The sequence below is a fragment of the Heteronotia binoei genome, chromosome 21, assembly GCF_032191835.1.
Source record: "Heteronotia binoei isolate CCM8104 ecotype False Entrance Well chromosome 21, APGP_CSIRO_Hbin_v1, whole genome shotgun sequence".
NCBI lineage: Eukaryota > Metazoa > Chordata > Lepidosauria > Squamata > Gekkonidae > Heteronotia > Heteronotia binoei.
In genome coordinates, this window is record NC_083243.1 from 156,312,116 (window position 1) to 156,331,309 (window position 19,194).

Sequence of the window (19,194 nt, forward strand, 5' to 3'; positions counted from 1 at the left end):
GGGACATGTTTGGGAGGGGGGGCTTATGGCTTAGGTTTCTATATTTATATAACCCAAACAGGCAAGCAAAATTTAAAGAGAGATGATGAGTGCAAAAGAGCTGGAACCCTCTCATGGAATCAAGTAAGAGTGGAGTCCAGCACAATTTGGATTTTTAAAATCTCATGTTGGTTTCAGCCTCAATAGCATTACTTGTGGAACACGTCCTTTGCTTTTTGAAAATGGTTTGGCAGCAGGATGGTGCTGGGATTCAGGAAGGGTGCATACACATTTTCAGCTGCTGTAAAATCCCAAGCCTCAGGGTTTGAACTGTAACAAAGCAAGGCTGTGCTGTGAAATCACACCGCTTTAGCAACTAGAAGAAACCATAAGGTTCTGTCGCAATCTTTTATGTGCAATACAGGGGAAATGTTGCTGGGCTTTCCGTATCAAAAATTCAAAAAACATTGATGCTCTGAGTTTGGTGTCTGATAGAAAAGGTCTCTGTTACACCTGGTGAGTGCTGTGAAGTAGGGGTCATATAGGGGAACCATCCAGGGAAAGTGTCCACATATGCATTTTAGTTTTTAGGAATTCTGACTAACAAGAATATGCAAAACAGCTTTAAAACATACAAACCCTCAACAAATATGTGCACAGAGGGGCTGAGATAGGATAGGAAATATCTCTTTGACAAACATTTCATGGTTCCTCAGCTGCGTTCAGTTTTAAAAGGGGAACAAGTCTCCAACACAATTATGAATTTGTCAGGTCACAATGAAATTGGAGAGGCTGAGTTCTAACTTCTAGCTGTATTGGAGCATGAATTCACGAGGGGCAAAGGGAATATAGGAGAGAGAGAGACAGAATTACCAGCAGTTTACAGCAGAGTGGCCACGTTAATCTGCCGCAGCAAATAAGCAGGAGTTTGGGGGTGTCTTAAAGACTAAAGAATTGAACATAACTTTTAATTTTGATGATTATAATAATTTCAGCAAGCGTTTTCGAGGACAGGAGTTGGGACACTAATGCAGTGGCGTTTCTCTGCCCCTAGGGGGCCATCGCTACCAAGAGAACGGCCATTGAGATACAACTTCGTTTCACTGCACTAAAACCTACTTCCAGGTTGCCTACTCTTTCGCAGTTTGTTCCCCTACCCCTCCTCTCCCCCAAGATCTCTTTGGCAGGGATTCTTTGCAGCGTAACCCCATGCCATCCAGAGGGGTCGACACCTGTGCGCAAGCAGCCTGTGAGAACAGAGGCCTTGCAGCAGGAGCTGTGGGGCATGTTTTATTTTGGGCAGGAAGCTGTCTCCCCCCCCCCCCTCCCAGGAAGGGAAGAGTCCAGGCAAGGATGCACCGACAGGGTTTTAAAAACGCGGAGCTGGGAGCAGCAAGCTGCAGCCTTTAACCATCCAGCAGCATTCGCCAGGTAACTAAGCAAAAGCCCCCTTCCACCCCCTCTATTTTTCTGTATAGCGCGTCTCTAGCTGTAGCCTTCCCTTTTAGGATAAGCGAACATACAAGAAACCAGACTTTAATTGCTAATAACTAGCTTGATTGGAGAGGAAAGAAAACGTTTTTTAAAAAAGTTTATCCATTTCCAATGGTATATGTCGGTGTGTGTGATCCTGGAAAGAACCTATTTACTGCTTAGATTTGGTTTGCAATACTGTGTTATTGAGGCGTTATTTAAGAGCAAATCTGCAGTTTTCTGTGATACATTCTCCTTTGCGCGTGGGAATACATTTGCGACGCATGGTCCGCACTTCCTGGTCTCTAAAATTCCTTGAACTGGCAATTTCCAAAGCTACTTTCGCTCAGAAGGAAATCAAAAGCATGAATAAGCCTCTAGTGTACTTTGTTGCTTTTTAAATTTAAGTTGCACACTCTGATTCGCGGTGGTTGAAAGAAAGAAAAAATATTCCCCAGTCACATTGACTCTGCTGTCAGTAATAGACAGCCTTGCGTGCTGAGATGGCAGCAGCTCTGTACAGTACAAGAAAGGGCTGGAGCAGTGAGGTCTGTGCATTGGCAGAGGTGAGTACAGGAGAAACTCACACCCAGCCATTCCCAGACAGATCAGCTGGTCTCCTGTTTGGGCTGTAGAGGTTTTTAAAAACCAGGGGAAATAACACTTAAAACGCTTTTAAAAGCATAATAAAAAGAATAGCTGTTGCAGCTTGTTTACTCAAATATGCCGTTGCCTGCCAAAATGGGTGGCCTTCATCTCATAAGCTTTAGGTGCAACTTTTCCCACCACAGTTCACACCAGAAGGTTCTGGATCAGAAATGTTTGGTTTTATTTCAGCTGTTGATGGCTTCTGTTGGATATTTAGAGTCGTTTGATGAACATTTCTTGGCTGCTTCAGGGACAGTTATCTCCACTTGCTTTCAGACTGGAGTGTGTGTTTGTGGAGCACTCCCAATGATGTTGTCCTCTAACGGTCCACTTTCCCAATTTTCCTGTCCTCAGCACATTCTTTCACATTCTCAAACCTGCTTTACTACGGCATTATTTGGAAAGAATACAGTCCAAACATGTGACAATGCTGTCTGGATAGGAAGGCATGCATTTTCAGAGGTCCCAGCCACACTGGCACTGTTGCCCTTCTATCAGACCCTTGAATCTCGCATTTCCCTCACCCTGCCATCAGAGGGCTTTTTGAGTTGTTGTTTTTTTATACAGCAATTACTGTTGTTGTTGTTTTTAAAGCCCTCTGGTGGTACTGTAGGGCAAAATATACAGGGGAAATAGTAGGTAATGGAAGAATGTGCGTAGAAAATTGCATATAGCAATGCACAGTGGAGAACTCTCACCATGTGAATGTAGCCCTTGTTGCGCAGCACAGCCTTAAGCATACCTGCTCAGAATTACAGTAGGTCCCACTGAGCTCAGTAGGGCTTACTCCCTGATAAGTCTGCTATTTCCCCTGGCTGTGATCCTTTTGGGTCTTTTCAAAAATTTCTCTGCAACCCTGAGGACTAGACACTTGCTCTTTTTTAAATGGAAAGGCAATGTATGTGGAAATCTTAATGTCTTTTCAGATTCTATATTAGGTAAACCATGGGCCGCAGTTTCTGAAAGGCAGAGCTCTTAGCTGCCTGCATCTGCTAAGGTGGCCATACAAGTGTGTATATTTTTTCTCTGCTCATCAAGTCACAGAAGATCTACCCTATTTGTTCTATGTGATTTGATTTTAGCTATTTGTATAGGTTATGTTCAGATGTCATGCTTTAAGTGGGCATCGTGCATGAACTCAGTTTGTCGCTTATCCTTCATGTGGGCATTGTTCCTGCCTCCTCTGCCCTCCCTTTAAGCACAGAGTGAGATGGAGTCCTCCCTTAAAACATACTTCAGTTACATATGAATGCAGGTGTTTCTTTTTGGTTTTTCTCTTGCAAATGGGGATCCTGAATTAAAGCATGGTTGGGAACTTAGGATTCTGACTGGCGGAGGATCATGCTGGTGTCTTCATTTGCACTCTGCAAGCAATCAAAATTTGTTTAAAACTGGGATTTCTGAAAGTGAAAAGGGGAGGAAAGGAGGCCCAAGCAAGGTGTGTGTAGCCCTGGAAACAAGCCAAGTTTGTTCACAGTATCAGCTTAACATTGGCTTAGCTTGACATCTAAATGCAGCCCAAACATTAAGTTACAATAGTAGGCATTCAGCCATGTCACCTGCAGCTTATGCCCATATGGTGAAAAGAATGGCACTGTCTCTCGGATTCCACATGTTTCTGATTAGGAACATGATAGATGTCTTCTGCTTCTTCTTCTCCTTCCGCCTCTTCCTGTACTTCCGAGCCTTCTTCTCTCCCGGACCACACATGGTTATTCCTTAAGAGTCGAGCACCTACATATCTGGCCAACGAACTAGTTCTGTACAATGATCTTTTACAAGCGAGTGCCCCAGTATACTAATACCTGCCCCTGGTAAATATTTATTTTGCCTTTTGGAGAATACTTTTAGTAAAATCTGCTAGTATGAACAGAAGTTACCATTTTTCAGGCTGCATAGCATCTCTGCATAATTTAAATTTTGGAGTGAAATCAGATACATCTTGAAGGTAGTGCATATCTATGTTGAATCGTGGTTGGACACTAAGGCAGGAGTGTCAAATTCGTTATGATGACCAGATTTGACATAAATGAGACCTTTTCAGGCCAGGCCACATGTGTCATAAAATGTAATGTTATGCAGCAGAGATATACATTTTATAAAGGACTCAGACAAACACAATTAAAGATTTTTTTAAAACTTAAAATAACATGCTCAAAACATTAGCATTCTTGCAATGTTTGGTGTAGTGGTTAAGTGTGCGGACTCTTATCTGGGAGAACCAGTTTGGTGTAGTGGTTAAGTGTGCAGTCTCTTATCTGGGAGATCCAGGTTTGATTCCCCACTCCTTCACTTGCACCTGCTGGAATGGCCTTGGGTCTGCCATAGCTCTGGCAGAGGTTGTCCTTGAAAGGGCAGCTGCTGTGAGAGCCCTCTCCAGCCCCACCCACCTCACAGGGTGTTTGTTGTGGGGGAGGAAGGTAAAGGAGATTGTGAGCCGCTCTGAGACTCTTCGGAGTGGAGGGCGGGATATAAATCCAATATCTTCTTCTTCAATATTTTGTTTATTTAATAGTCTCTGATAACTGACACCTCTTGCTCTGAATTATTGCATCTGGAGACAATGTCTGAGCTATAACAATCTTGAGTATGCTGTTCAGGTGTTGTTCAGGTGTGTATCTGTAAGTTGCAAGCCTACTTTTGATTCCCTGACATACATTCAGTACAGAAATCTCATGGTCAATGCTTTAAGCCTGAGATCCAGATTAAAATATTAAATGGCTGGGCATTGTGAGCTTTTGTACATAAACTGCTTCATGTGCTGGTCAAGAACATGTGAGGGCACCATGACACAGACTGAGGGCTATGTGTTCATCTTGAGGAGCCTCAACCAAATGAGAAAATAGAGGCTTTGTAGCGTCTGACAAAGCAAACTGATGCAGAAGGAAGCAAGAGAGAATGAAAAGGAAGCAGAGCTGCTTGTGGGCCTGATAGGAGCCCTCTGGGGGCCTGACACCCTTGCACTAAGGTATCATGTGCACACTCTGCCACTTTGCGCACTGTCGTTTTTTGGGTTTGCCATAAACTTCAGTAAGATAACATGATGGAGGACAATTATGTCACATATGTCTGTAACCAAACCTAGACTGATGCTCAGTTGATTCCTTCTTGGGGTTTTTTTATGCCTACCAAACAGAAAATGTTATTGAATGTATTTGAATGGCAGCCCTGGTACAGCAGTTATAACTTAATATATTGAAACAGTAAATATTCTTCAGAGGTTTTTTAAATTTGCTTCAGAAACAAATGCAGGACAGGAAGGGTGGGCTTGGGAGGCCCTACACCTTCCCTTGGCCTCTTGATGGAGGGAAGTCTGCCCCAGGAAAGTTACTTGCGTTGTGCAGGATGCAGCTTGGCTGCAGTACCATTACTGGGCTGGTTGGCCTGGGGGGCAAGTTGGCCACTGCTGTGCAGCTCACCCTGGCTAGGCAGACAAGATGGTCTTTGGCAACAACTTGCCTGGATAGCAGCATACCAAGTGGCATGGGCTCCTTCTGGCTATAATGACCAACTCATAATAACTGAGGTTATTGCAGAGAAAATTAATGGAGCATCATGAAGCGCACAGAGGTGACTTCCGCAATAGCTAAAGACAGGGCCTGAAATTGTATAAGGCTGAGGAATGTCCATCCCGAGGGACATTTACAGCCCTAAAAATCACTTGGTGTGGCCCTTGGGGATTGCTGGACCAAGCTGAGCCACGTGGCAGCCTCCCTGGGGCCTGGCTGGCCAGCAAGGATCGTGAGGCCCAGCCGCACTGTGCAGCGGCCTCCCCGGGTCCCGGCAGGAATCACAGGGCCCAGCTACACTGTGCAGCAGCCTCCCTGGGGCCTTGCTGGCCAGCCAGGATTGCTGTGGGGCCTGGAAAAGTTACTGTCACAGTTCAGGTAAGTTTTCCCCTCATTTCTGTATTTCCCTTTCTTTTCATCCCCCCCCCCCCCATTTCTTTCTTTCCATTTCTTCCCTCATTTCTTTATTTTCCTTTCTTCTCCCCTTTCTTTCCATTTCTTCCCCCCTTATTTACTTTTATTCCCTTCTTCCTCCCATTTAATTTCCCTTTATTTTCTTCTCCCCATTTCTTTATTTCCATTTATTTCCCTTTCTTCTCCCCATTTCTTTATTTTTCTTTATTACCCTTTCTTCTCTCCATTTCATTTCCCTCCCTCCCTCCCTTCCTTCCTTCCTTCCTTCCTTCCTTCCTTCCTTCCTTCCTTCCTTCCTTCCTTCCTTCCTTCCTTCCTTCCTTCCTTCCTTCTTCCCTCCCTCTCTCTCTCTTTCTCTGTGGAGCCTGTGTAGTGGGCATTGTGAAGAACTGCTGGGGTATGTGGGTGCCTTTAAAGGTCTGCTGGGAGCAGGTGCAGTTTCTGCAAGAAGGGAGGGGTGGCAGGGGTGGGGGATGGGAACCAGCTACTACCAGTTCAAGTTGCACTTGATTATCCCAGATGGTCTGGCAAAATATGCTAATGTGTGTGAACTAATATGCTAATATTAGGGGATGTGGTCTAATATGTTAATGAGTTCCTGATGGGTTCCTGATGCATTTGTTAATGAGTTCCTGATGGGACCTATGCATTTGACTAGGGCGGTGGGCTGGGGGTTTGTGCGCCGGATTAGGCTCTGCCCATGTGACTTCAAATAGAAAAACAATTATTTGCATTAATTTTGTCACCCTGAATCGTTCTCTTTTGGTGGAGCACTGTTTTTTAAGTTGGTAATTTTGTATGGCCCGCGAATGATGTTATAAGAACATAAAAGGAGCCATGTTGGATTAGGCCAATGGCCAATCCAGTCCAATACGCTGTGTCACACAGTGGCCAAAAAAATCCAAACCCAAGTGCCATCAGGAAGTTCACAATTGGGGCTAGAAGCCCTTCCACTTTTCCCCCCCTCCCCCCGCAAGCACAAAGAATACAGAGCATCACTGCCCCAGACAGTTCCAACAATACACTGTGGCTAATAGCCACTGATGGAATTCTGCTCCATATGTTTATCCAATCACCTCTTGAAGCTGGCTATGCTTGTAGCCGCCGCAACCTCCTGTGACAGTGAATTCCACATGTTAATCACCCTTTGGGTGAAGAAGTACTTCCTTGTATTCATTCTAACCTGACTGCTCAGCAATTTCATTGAATGCCCATGTGTTCTTGTATTGTGAGAAAGGGAGAAAAGTACTTCTTTCTCTACTTTCTCCATCCCATGCATAATCTTGTAAAACTCTATCATGTCACCCCACAGTCAACGTTTCTCCAAGCTAAAGAGCCCCAAGCGTCTTAACCTTTCTTCATAGGGAAAGTGTTCCAAACCTTTAATCATTCTAGTTGCCCTTTTCTGCACTTTTTCCAATGCTATAATATCCTTTTTGAGGTGCGGTGACCAGAATTGTACACAGTATTCCAAATGAGACTGCACCATTGATTTATACAGGGGCATTATGATACTGGCTGATTTGTTTTCAATTCCCTTCCTAATAATTCCCAGATTGGCGTTGGCCTTTTTTATTGCAATCGCACACTGTCTTGACATTTTCAGTGAGTTATCTACCATCATTCCAAGATCTCTCCCTTGGTCAGTCTCTGCCAGTTCACACCCCATCAACTTGTATTTGTAGCTGGGATTCTTGGCCCCAATGTGCATTACTTTGCACTTGGTCACATTGAACCTCATCTGCCACATTGACTCCCACTCCAAGCTTCCCCAAGGGTTTTGACTGTATTTACCTTTCCTTTCAGTTGCCCCTTCACATGCCTCCTCATCTCAGAGAATTTACCCCCTTTAAAGTTAAAAGTGGTTGTGCTGGTCTTTTGGGGCAACTCCCTATTTATACAAATGGTGAAATCAATAATGTTATGCTCACTGCTCCCTAGTGGTGCAATCACTTTTGCATCTCTCGTCAGGTCTTGGGCATTACTTAGGACCAAATCCAGGATCGTCCCACCCCTGGTAGGTTCTGTGACCATCTACTCCATAGCACAGTCATTGAGAGCATCTAGAAACTCAATCTCTTTCTCCTGACCAGAACACATAGTGACCCAATCAACCTGCGGGTAATTAAAATCACCAATTATGACACAGTTTTTGCGTTTAGCCACTATCTTTAATCCTTCCATCATATTATAGTCCTCTATCTTTTGATTTGGTAAATATCCATATGGCCCTTGATTTGATAATATCCATATGGCTCTTGGCAGAAAAAAGGTTCCCTACCCCTGGTATAAGGAAATGTTTTAAAGTTTATGCCTATAGTTACCTTTTGAAAGTTGGAAGAGGTGCTATGCATGCCAAAACTGCAGAGCATTGAGGTTCCTATTGCTTTAAAAAAACTGAGTGTCTGATCTCTGCTCATAAGAAAGCTTTAATAGTTATGATGGTGTATTAAAGGTAACCATAACATAACACTTTGCAATCTAATCTTGAATGCATCTAAAAGTACTGTGGAATGTTACTGTGACTCTTCCTTCTATCCACTGAAACTCTCTTGCTCTGAAACTATAGGCCAGTGCAGACTTAACACGTGGAATCTCTTAAATGCAGGACTAGGTGTCAGGACATGTGCTTCGGCTCTTGTCACCTGTTTTTCCCTTCTATGGAGTAAGCAGCTCTTACTCTGCTGGCTTTAAGTAGCATTAACTGCTACACTAAATGAGCTCCTTCTTAATCAGGAGCTGCCAACCAACTTCATACCCTCATTTTACATCCTGATTAAAATAGATTAGCATTAACCATAATTAACATCAGTGTTGTTGCTTTGCATAATCATGGTTAAAGTGGCAAGTAAACCAAAAGGGACTGTGCAGTTCCACAGCTCACTTCCAGTCTCTTAATCACTTTTGATCCTCAGTTCTATAGCTACACCAACTCTGTGTGCTTTGCCTTTAATAGCAGGAATCACTAGGCCCAGAATTAATGTAAGCCAAAAAAATGCATGAGTTACAGTTGTGTCATGCCTATAATGGGATAAAATATTCTTTTGTCTTTAAGGCTACATGACCAAACTTTATTAATCTTTCAAGGAAACAGTATTTATCCCATAGGTGTCCTATTATGGCACACACTAATTTTTAGTAGTGTTTTACATCTGAACTAAATCACATGGTACAACCCTTCCTGAAGTGCAATCCCTCTGAGTACAGATTGGGAGCATAGTAAAACTCTGTCTTTTATTATGTGGGTTTAAACTGCAGATGCTGTTTAATCTAAAGGTCTGTCCACAGTAGTTGTTTCACTTAACCTACTAATACCATCTGCTCTGGACCCCATGATGAATTTGTGCTTGCATTTTATATCCTTAGGAGCTTTTTTCCCCATGCAAAATCTTATTTCTTTTAAAAGATTTAAACTTTTGCACAGTTTGTCTGGATCCCAAATGTATATAGTTTCATTGTCTGGTCATTGTCCTACTTTTATTAGGAACTCTGACTTTTTGCTCTGATTTACAGCATTTCAATTGAGTTCACTTAGGACCAAACCAGACAAGACACTGGAAGAGCCATGACTGTTCTCCAGTGTGTGTGCACATGAAAGCTCATAACTTGAATAAAACTTTGTTGATCTTAAAGGTCTCAAACTTTGTTCTACTGCTTCAGACCAACACATCTTTCTGCCTGGATCTGTTCTCAAACATACTTGTGTATGTGCGCGCATGCATGTGTGCACATAAATAGCAGCCACAAAGGCTGTTGTTTGGATCAGGACCAGGTTGTTCCCTCCTCCCAATGCTGTTTTTCTAGTCTGGATGCTTGTATGAAGCTTGTCTGTTTCCTCTAAAAGGGCAAGTATCACCTCCAGGGGAGAGGGACAGTTGAGGTCAGGAAAATAGTACAGGGGAAAAGAGTTAATCTCATCCCAGCCCAGCACCATCACCCTGGCTGGAATATGGCATCTCAGAGATGCTATATGCATTTTTTTTTAAGTGCTGGGGAATCCCTCCCTTGTCAGTACGTTGCATCAAAAGTATGGAGTTGGGCATGGCTCCACAAGCAAATTCATTATTTATTAGAGATATCAGAATCTCTGTTCCTTCTAAGTTAGTGTGAGTCAGCTCACAATTTTTTTGCCTTCGGCTCACACATTTTTGTCTTGGCTCAGGAAAAATGGCCCCAGAGCAAGCTTATTTATGCAGTACTCACAGCTTTAATGCCAGTAGCTCACAAAGTAGAATGTTTGCTCACAAGACTCCATTGCTTAGAGGGAGTATTGATCAGAATATATCTTCCAGGTTTGCTTGTTCCAGGAGAAGGAAGCACGTAAGTATAAAAAGGTTTCAAGACAGCACAAGAGAAAAGGACAGTGAAATGTGACATGATTATTGGTACAGGTATGCATTAAAGGAGGACCTATCAGAGGTCCTCTTCCCTCTATTCTTTGGGAAAAGGAGAATGACAGCATTGGCTGAGCTGTTCAGGGTGTGAGTTTGCAATGCAAACATTTCATATTTTATATTATCCATATTTCTTGCATCATATCTATAATATCATCCAGATTAGTTGACCATAATCTTGCTCAAACCTTCATTCCAGTTATTCATCGTCTTACAGAAAGTATCTGTGAATTCAAGAAATAATCAGAGTCTGAGACAGATTTGCAGGTTGTATAAAGAAAACTGTTTCAAACTAGTGCAGGGGGGTTAATGGAACCTGGTGGAATTCTGCACAAAGGGGCATTATTGATATACTAGGAATAAGACGCGTTGTGGGGAAAAATGCAGTGGGCTTTAGAAAATGGCTCTGGGCAAGTGCCCCCAACTTCTTACTCCCTTTCCAACTAACACCCACTATCACCACCTCTTCCTCTCGACTACCCCTGCACCCTTGGCACTTCCCCCACCCATGACATTCACTCACCTTCCACCCTTGCTGTCTTCCTCCCACCCCCAACCTTTGGCATTCACTCACCTCCCCATACACTCTCAGACTCTTCCCATCTGCCCTGCAGTTGAAACAGATGCCAGCTTCCTGCTGTCCCCCACATGAGTGTGTGTGTGTATGTCCCCATGGCTGTGGTGACTCAAAGCCCTGAAATAGGCCCAGAATGGAGAGAAGGAAGAATAATTATGGGGTTGAAGGGGCATGACTAAAGTCACACAGACACTGAAGCTGATCATTCCTTTTGTTTGCAGTGCATTGTTGCCACCTTTTCCTGTCATATTCAGTCTTTCGGTGTTTAGTATAAGCATGTGCTTGTGGTGTGATCAGCTTGTGTTTTTTTGGCTTGGCATGGTTGTGTTATGGTATACCATAGAGTACGTGCTTCAAGGTAGCGATTTTCAGTAGGGGAAAGATCTGACTTCAGCTTTCCATCTCCTCCACCCTCCCTGCAGCCTCTACCTAGGAAAAGTAGTCTTCCTCCTCAGTGGGTGCCAAAGCAGGAAGGAAGCATCCTCAGCAGGGTATAATGAGACAGAGTCTACCCTGCAAAACAGCCATTTTCTCCAGGGGTGGTGAACTCTGACAGGCTTCAGTGTAAATGATAATGGAAACAAAGTTCACTGAATAACGGTGTTAACATATACACTTTATATGTACTATATAAGGCAATACAATGTTAACAAAATAACCAGAGGTGGAATTCTAGCAGGAGCTCCTTTGCATATTAGGCCACACACCCCTGATGTAGCCAATCCTCCAAGAGCTTACAGTAGACCCTGGAATAAGAGCCCTGTAAGTTCTTGGAGGATTGGCTACATCAGCGGGGTGGCCTAATATGCAAAGCATCTCCTGCTAGAATTCCACCCCTCAATATAACATTGTTAACAATATAACAGCTCTTGAAAAGCCATGTGCAGAGACCATGAAGAATGTGTGTTGATCCATGCAAGAGAAGTGTACTCTGTGGCTCCATTTGGAATGGTTGTTTTCTTATGAGGGATTGAGCAGATGAAGGACATCAAAACTATCTTGACATTCCAGAAAGGACAAGTTCTCTTTTTTTTCTCAGTTTTGGTCTTCTGTGAAATTTTCCCTAAATACACAGCTCTGGAACATCTGCATGTTACTTTTGCGGACTTTGAACAGTTTATATTGAAGTGGGATATAGCTGCAGTAAAGAGCTTTGCAGCTTGTGAATTCAAAGAGACATTGCTTAAACAGAGTCCTGGAAATCTGGCTATTGTGATTTATGTCTGATTGTGTTTGAATATTACAAGGTGAATTTATATTGTTAACATTGTATTGCCTTATATAGCACATATAAAGTGTATGTGTTACTTTGTTCTTCGATAAACTTTGTTTCCATTTTCTCTGGCGGGCTGACCCCTGCCATCTGGAGAGCGGTTGTAATTCTGAGTGATCTCCAGCCCTCACCTCGAGATTGAAAACAAGAAAATGCTGTGACGTAATAACGAAACCACTAATAGCAATATATTCAAAATTTTACAAAATTTATCAGCTCTGAATAAATTGATATCAACACATTATATATCTAGTAATTAAACATAGGGTAAGAATTTCATGCAACAGTTTTCAAAATGTACATATTGTTATTAGTGGTTTCATTATTACGTCATGGTATTTTCTTGTTTTCAACCTCTCCGTGACTCTCCCCTTGTTTGATTCTGTCCTCACCTAGAGATTAAGGCAACCAACAAGAGAAATGCGGAAAAATGGAGCAGGAAAAAGGTAAGAACCTCTGTGAGTAACCAGCCTCAAAACAGCAAAAGCTTAAAAAAAGAATGAATATATTACAGACAAAAAACAGCATGAAGTGAAACTAATCACAATTTATGAAAGCCACACCCACACCACAATTTCAAAAAGGCAAAAAAGCATCCATAAATACGATGCAGAAGTCCGGGTTCTGGCAGAGGAGTAATTTTCAACAGAGTCTAAAGCTCCAAATCTTCTTCACAACAACTTAGTGGAAAAGTCCTGCGCAGCGAGGCACAAAAGCAACGCGACAGGGTTGTACTAAATTCCCTGTTTCACAATAAGAGCTTCAACAAGCTTCATAATTCCATTATGCGGCACATACATCAAATAAATCTGAAATAAAGCGCAATGCTAGACCCAAAACTAATTTTTTTAAAAAAGTGTTCCAAACTTTGGGATGGACACAAAGCTACCTAATACTGAATCAGATCATCAGTCCATCAAGGTCAGCACTGTCTGTTCAAACTGGCAGTGGCTCTTTAGGGTCTCAGAGTTCTTTCACATCTCTGGCTGTCTGGTCCTATGAATCGAAGGTGCCAGGGATTGAGCCTGGAACCTTTTACATGCAAAGCAGAAGCTCTTCCACTGAGCCACAGCCCTTCTCTCAAGCACTTTGTAATGGGCAAACCTGATACAGCACATGCCTACCGTATAGAAGGTCCCAAATATCATATAGAAGGTCCTGGTATAGCCATTAAAAATCTCAGATGCTGAGAAAGACCTTTCTTTGTCTGGTTCTGGAGATACTGAAGAGCTGCATCCATGCAAAACAGACACTGCTGGAATACATAGACCAATGATCTGGCAGTTTATATGTTCTAGCTTGACATTCTTTTTTGTTATTTCTCCCATTACCTGCATAAAGGGCACCAACTAAACTTGTCCAGCTTGGTGACTCTAACGCAATTATTAGAGATACAGCAACCTGCCCTATGTAAGTTCTTGGCCTGTAGAGCTTGGTGTTCCTCAACTGTGTCTTATTTTTAGATCCATATTTCACCTGCCAGAGAATAACTGGACAGACAGGACAGCTAAGGGACTGGTATTAGGATACAGAGCTTTATAGCAGGCAGACTAGGTCAGAAGAGGCCAAAAGCTCTTACCATGTATGTGAATATTTAATCATCATGTTTGGGATGCTCTGGAGGTTTCTGTGTGCTGTTTCTAGCAAACATGAATACACCTGGCCCCACTGGTGGACCTCCTAATGGCACCTAGTTTTTTGGCTGCTGTGTGACACAGAGTGTTGGACTGGATGGGCCATTGGCCTTATCCAACATGGCTTCTCTTATGTTCTAGGAGAATTAGTATAATCTATTTTGTTTTCTTAACATAGAGCTAAAGAATACAAGAATGAGAAATCAAGTAACCTCTAACAACAAGAGGCAGTGCTTTGAATTTATACTAGACCGAGAAACAGTGGGCCAGGTCATAGAGTCATGTTGGCATTCAGCAGTTGTGATGAAAAATTGACTTCCAATTCAGCGCATGCCAAGCTGGTTGCATACATGTATTGCCCATATTTGGCTTCCAGCCTGTCACCATTAATCTGCTATCCTGATGTAACAAGCTGGATCCATTACATCTGAAGTATCCATCTTGTGGTGGGACACGTGGTATGCTGCCTCTGTCTTCATTGGAAGTCAGGATGCAGGCCTTTCCCACATTTATAGGCCACCTTTTTCAAACTATGACTCAAGGTGACTCACAGTTTCAGCTTTAAAATATCTGATATTTTAAAGCTGGAAAACTCAACTAATTGAAACCAATTCAGTAACAATTCTCAACCCATATGTGTGTTTTTTTAAAAGCCACAAGCTCAGTTTTACATAACTTTCTAACACGCATGTCCTGAAATAGTTGTAAGAAATTGACCCTGGAGAATAATATTGATGAGAAAAACAAATACTTCCTATGTCCTATCTCTGCTGTTTCCTAGCTGATTTTACCAACACAAAACCTTCTGTTAAAGAAAACAAGTAAGCTATTGCAGGCCTAAGACTTATTAGGGGGAGGACATATGGACAAGAACACACAGACAACAATTTTATGGAATGAAAAGGCCACAGCTTTTATTGATTACAGCCCAAGGAGCATTGACACAGCATGGGGACAGCTGCAAGTATTGTTACCTACCTGCTGCCCAATAAGCCACTCCCCGTGCTTGCCTGCTGGGGAATAAACTAAGGAGTGGCAATTTTGTGGTTACCATGAGGGCAACTGCTGGGTGGTTCTGTTTGCCAGTTGGTGGTGAGCCCACCAAACAGCCCCCAAGCTGGGCATGCCACATAGTGGTTGAACCCCCCCAAGACCCCTTAATTATCGATACACTAGAACAGAGTAGGAGTCAAGCAACAGCTTTAAGACCAACAAAGTTTTATTCAGAATGTAAGCTTTTGTATGCATGCCAACTTCTTCAGATGAGGGGATGGGGTACAGTGAGCTGAAATATATATAGCTGGTGGGTTAAGAGTGTAAACTGATACAAAGTTAGGATCAGATGGCAAAATAGTGTAATAAATTTGAAAACCATTTGGTCCGTATAGCATTTGTGTGGGAAACCAATAAAAGGTAATAAAAGCTGCCTGTTAATTGTTTGAAGTTTTTTTTTTTCAGTAGAACAGCTACTTTGAGGTCACCCATTGAATGCTCATGATACTTAAAGTAGCTGTTTTACTGCAAAGGAATGTCGAAAACAGAACGGAAAGAGAAATTGCTGAATTGCAAATTATTATGAAACTTGGAACAAACACACCTCCCCAGAACTGAACAGGGATAGGGTTTTTTTATCTTATTATATATGCTAAACTCACTCTCACTGAGGGTGAATCTGCACTCACAGTTCGGGGTGGGCTTCCGTTTTGGGGCGGAGCAAGCTGGCGATTTCGCACCAGTTGCTCCACGCCGGCATTTTGCGCGGGGCAAACCCTATTTGCCCCGCGACAGTGCAAACCTGAAAAAACAGGTTTACAATGTGGCGAGGCAAATCGCGGGTTTGCCCCACACAAAATGCCTGTGCGGAGCAACTGGTGCGAAATTGTCAGCTTGCTCCACCCCAAAACGGAAGCCCACCACGGACCAACGTGAGTGTGGAATCACCATGAGTATAACTATATAGCCATAGTATTCCAATGTATTTCTCTTTTAGAATAGTGTATCAGAATAATATTTTTTTGTATTTACATACTCAAGTAAGGAATATTGGCTGTTTATCTCGTTACATTAGGGTTGCCAAGTCCAATTCAAGAAATATCTGGGGACTTTGGGGGTGGAGCCAGGAGACTTTGGGGATGGAGCCAAGATCAAGGCTGTGACAAGCATAATTGAACTCCAAAGGGAGTTCTGGCCATCACATTTAAAGGGACGGCACACCTTTTCAATTCATTCCATAGGAAATAATGAAGGATAGGGGCACCTTCTTTTGGGGCTCATAGAATTGGACCCCCTGGTCCAATCTTTTTTAAACTTGGAGGGGTATTTTGGGGAGAGGCACTAGATGCTATGCTGAAAATTTGGTGCCTCTAATAAAAAAAAAAACAGCCCCCCCCCCCAGAGCCCCATATACCCGCAGATCAATTCTCTGTGATTTTCTATGGGAATAAATCTCCAAAGGGAATAACAGAGTTCCCAGCAGACATTCCCCTCCCCTCCCCCCGCTTTCTGATGACCCTGAAGCGGGGGAGGGCCTCCAAACCGGGGGATCCCCTACCCCCACCTGGGGATTGGCAACCCTACGTTACATATACTTAGCCCATTTTCACTATATTTTAATTATTCTTTTTTTTTCTAATGGCAAACTAGAATGATGTTTATAATATATAGAATGAGGTTTAAAAGTAAATTAGGTGGACAAGAACATCACTAGGAAATACATGTCCTTTGGTTTTACCTAGACTTGTAGCAAAAGCAATTAACAGACAACTTTTATTAACTTTTATTGGTTTCCCACACACTGTACCCCATCCCCTCATCTGAAGAAGAATGCATGCATACAAAAACTTACATCTGAATAAAACTTTGTTGGTCTTAAAGGTGCTACTTGACTCCTACTATGTTCTAATGCTTCAAATCAACACGGCTACCCACTTGGATTTGGGCCACACAGAAGTTAAATACATTTTTCAGCAAACCTGGAGCATTTCCCAGGTTTGCAGAAAAATCTGATTTATTTTTTTTTTAAAATACACAGAGGATTTACATCCCCTGAAAGATAAAATAGCATTCTCTGTGAAAGCATAAGAGGATGCACTTACGGTACCTCAAAAGGTCAACAGCAGGACAAGGAAGCCTTGCTTGGGCCCAGTGGCAGTGGCCATGCAGCCTGAGAGCACTGCTGGGACCAGTGACTTCCATGCAGCCTGTGAGTCACACTGGGCTGAGCACAAAGTGGGGGGAGGGAACCCCCCACCCCAATGAGTATCATGAGCCCACACTGTCACAGTGGCTTCTGTCAGATAGGGTGGGTACCCAGGAGTACTGAGATGGCCCAGCCATGCCAAGCCAGACTGTCCCCTGCCAAGGGAGGATGCAGGAGGTGCATCACTGTGGGAGGAAGGAAGGGGCCTAGAGAGGCTCATCCACTTGGAAAGCTGCAAAGTATTGCAGGTGTGCCTTTTCCCCTCATTGCTGATGCATGTCAAGGGAAGGAGGAGGAGGACATAGATTTATACCCCGCCCTTCTCTGAATCAGAACAGCTTACAATCTTCTTTATCTTCTTCCCCCACAACAGACAACCTGTGAGGTAGGTGGGCCTGAGAGAGCTCTCCAAGAAGGTGCCCTTTCAAGGACAGCTCTGTGATTCCAGCAGTTGCAAGTGGAGGAGTGGGAGATCAAATTCAGTTCTCCCAGATAGGAGTCTGCACACCTAACCATTACACCAAACTGGCTATGCACCAGTTGCTCTATATTATATGTGTCTGGGCTCAAGCCATCATTGGCGGCATCACATCCGCTTTGGACTTTTCTACCTATGATCAGTGATCAATGGGGGATGGACAGGATCTAGCTGTGTGGGGAGGTGTATGTGTGCAAAGTGCTGAATTTTTGGGGTGTCTAGAAGTTCTATGAGCAAGTAATACTTTGTTTACTTCTGTGTATGCCCAACACTGTACAGAGCTTTTTAACTCATAGGAATGTAGAAAAGTAGGCTGCACATAATCAGATCTACCCAAAAACTGATCTGAACATAAAAAGCAGGATGCATTCTTTCAGTATGTTTTCAAAAATATAAAGTATTACAAAATGGGGATTGTGGATTGATCTGGGTTCAGCAATGATATATAGGCCAATCAGTCACATAATGGGTTCCTTAAATAATTTTCTCTGATTTGGTACAGTTCTGTTATTTTCCTGGTCTGATAATTTATGTTTGTGTATTTGGCATAACCTGCTAAAAGTAGTTTATGACTTTGAAAAAGTAAATGATATAGGAAAAGAATTACAAAATCTTATCCATTTACTTTAGCAGAGAGTTTTAAAGAAGAAATATTTACAGAGAAACACTGTTTATTGCATAGTTGAAAGATGAAGTCAGTAAAGTTTGAAAGGGAAGTAAAGTTTCAGTTTTTAAATAATAAAGTTAATGGAACACTGAAAAGCTATATCGAGCAAAGTAATGTATACAGTCCAAGTATTCTTCCATAAGGTAGTGTATTAGTTACAGAGCAACCACCATGTGTCATAAATCAAGTCTTATCATGCCAGTTTTGGCCTTGTTCGGTTCTACAAACCACATTTTTAAATAACATAGGCCTGTGCTCCTCAGAATCCAAATGATCTCTTCACACATTTTCATTTTTAAGAATATATTGAAAGTCTGAATGTGCCAAAAAAAAAGGCATAACACATTACATGGGTATGCTCAAAGTTGGGACTGGCTACAGTCAGCTAGTCTGATTAATGAATTAATGTGAATCAGTGGCATTTCCTTGCAAGAAGATATGTTGAAAGAACAGTACAAAGCCATGACACTTTTAATGGAACCATACTAACAAATCCAAGAATGACAGCAAAAATTGTATGAAGATGATCTAATAAGGAATTTAACTACATAGGAGTGAAAGGCGCTTCAAAGCCAACTACCTTCACTGAGCCAGGTTCTTTCATAACCCTATTTCATGACTGGATGTGCTACAAGGAGAGCAGAAGTACACAAGGTGGAAATTAATTGATCATCTCCAGAATAAAACACATACCAGTTGGTTCAGTTCAGCTTACTACTTCATAAGATTCAGAAGGTCTGTTGCTACAAGTCCTATCAGATCCTTAAATATATATGGTATATATCTGTCTGTGTGCCACAGTCTCTATCAGTTCCTTAAATATATATGGTAGCATGTGTGTAAAGTAGTTCTGCACTTAGCAGATTCCTCTGTTGCTATACTCCAAGTTGATCCAAACAACTGATTGCTAAGAGGCAGCATAGTGAGGAGGTTACTATAAAGGTGGAGA

At 42.5% G+C, this 19,194-nt stretch overlaps 1 protein-coding gene across 1 annotated transcript in view; it reads left to right on the forward strand.

Annotated features, from left to right (window-relative positions):
* Positions 1-1,166: 1,166 nt before the first annotated feature.
* Positions 1,167-19,194, forward strand: part of PRR33 (proline rich 33) — a 28,556-nt gene continuing 10,528 nt past the window's right edge. Inside the window, exon 1 of the mRNA XM_060261201.1 lies at positions 1,167-1,410. The gene's annotated coding sequence lies outside the window, so the exon portion shown is untranslated. The remainder of the gene's footprint in view (positions 1,411-19,194) is intronic.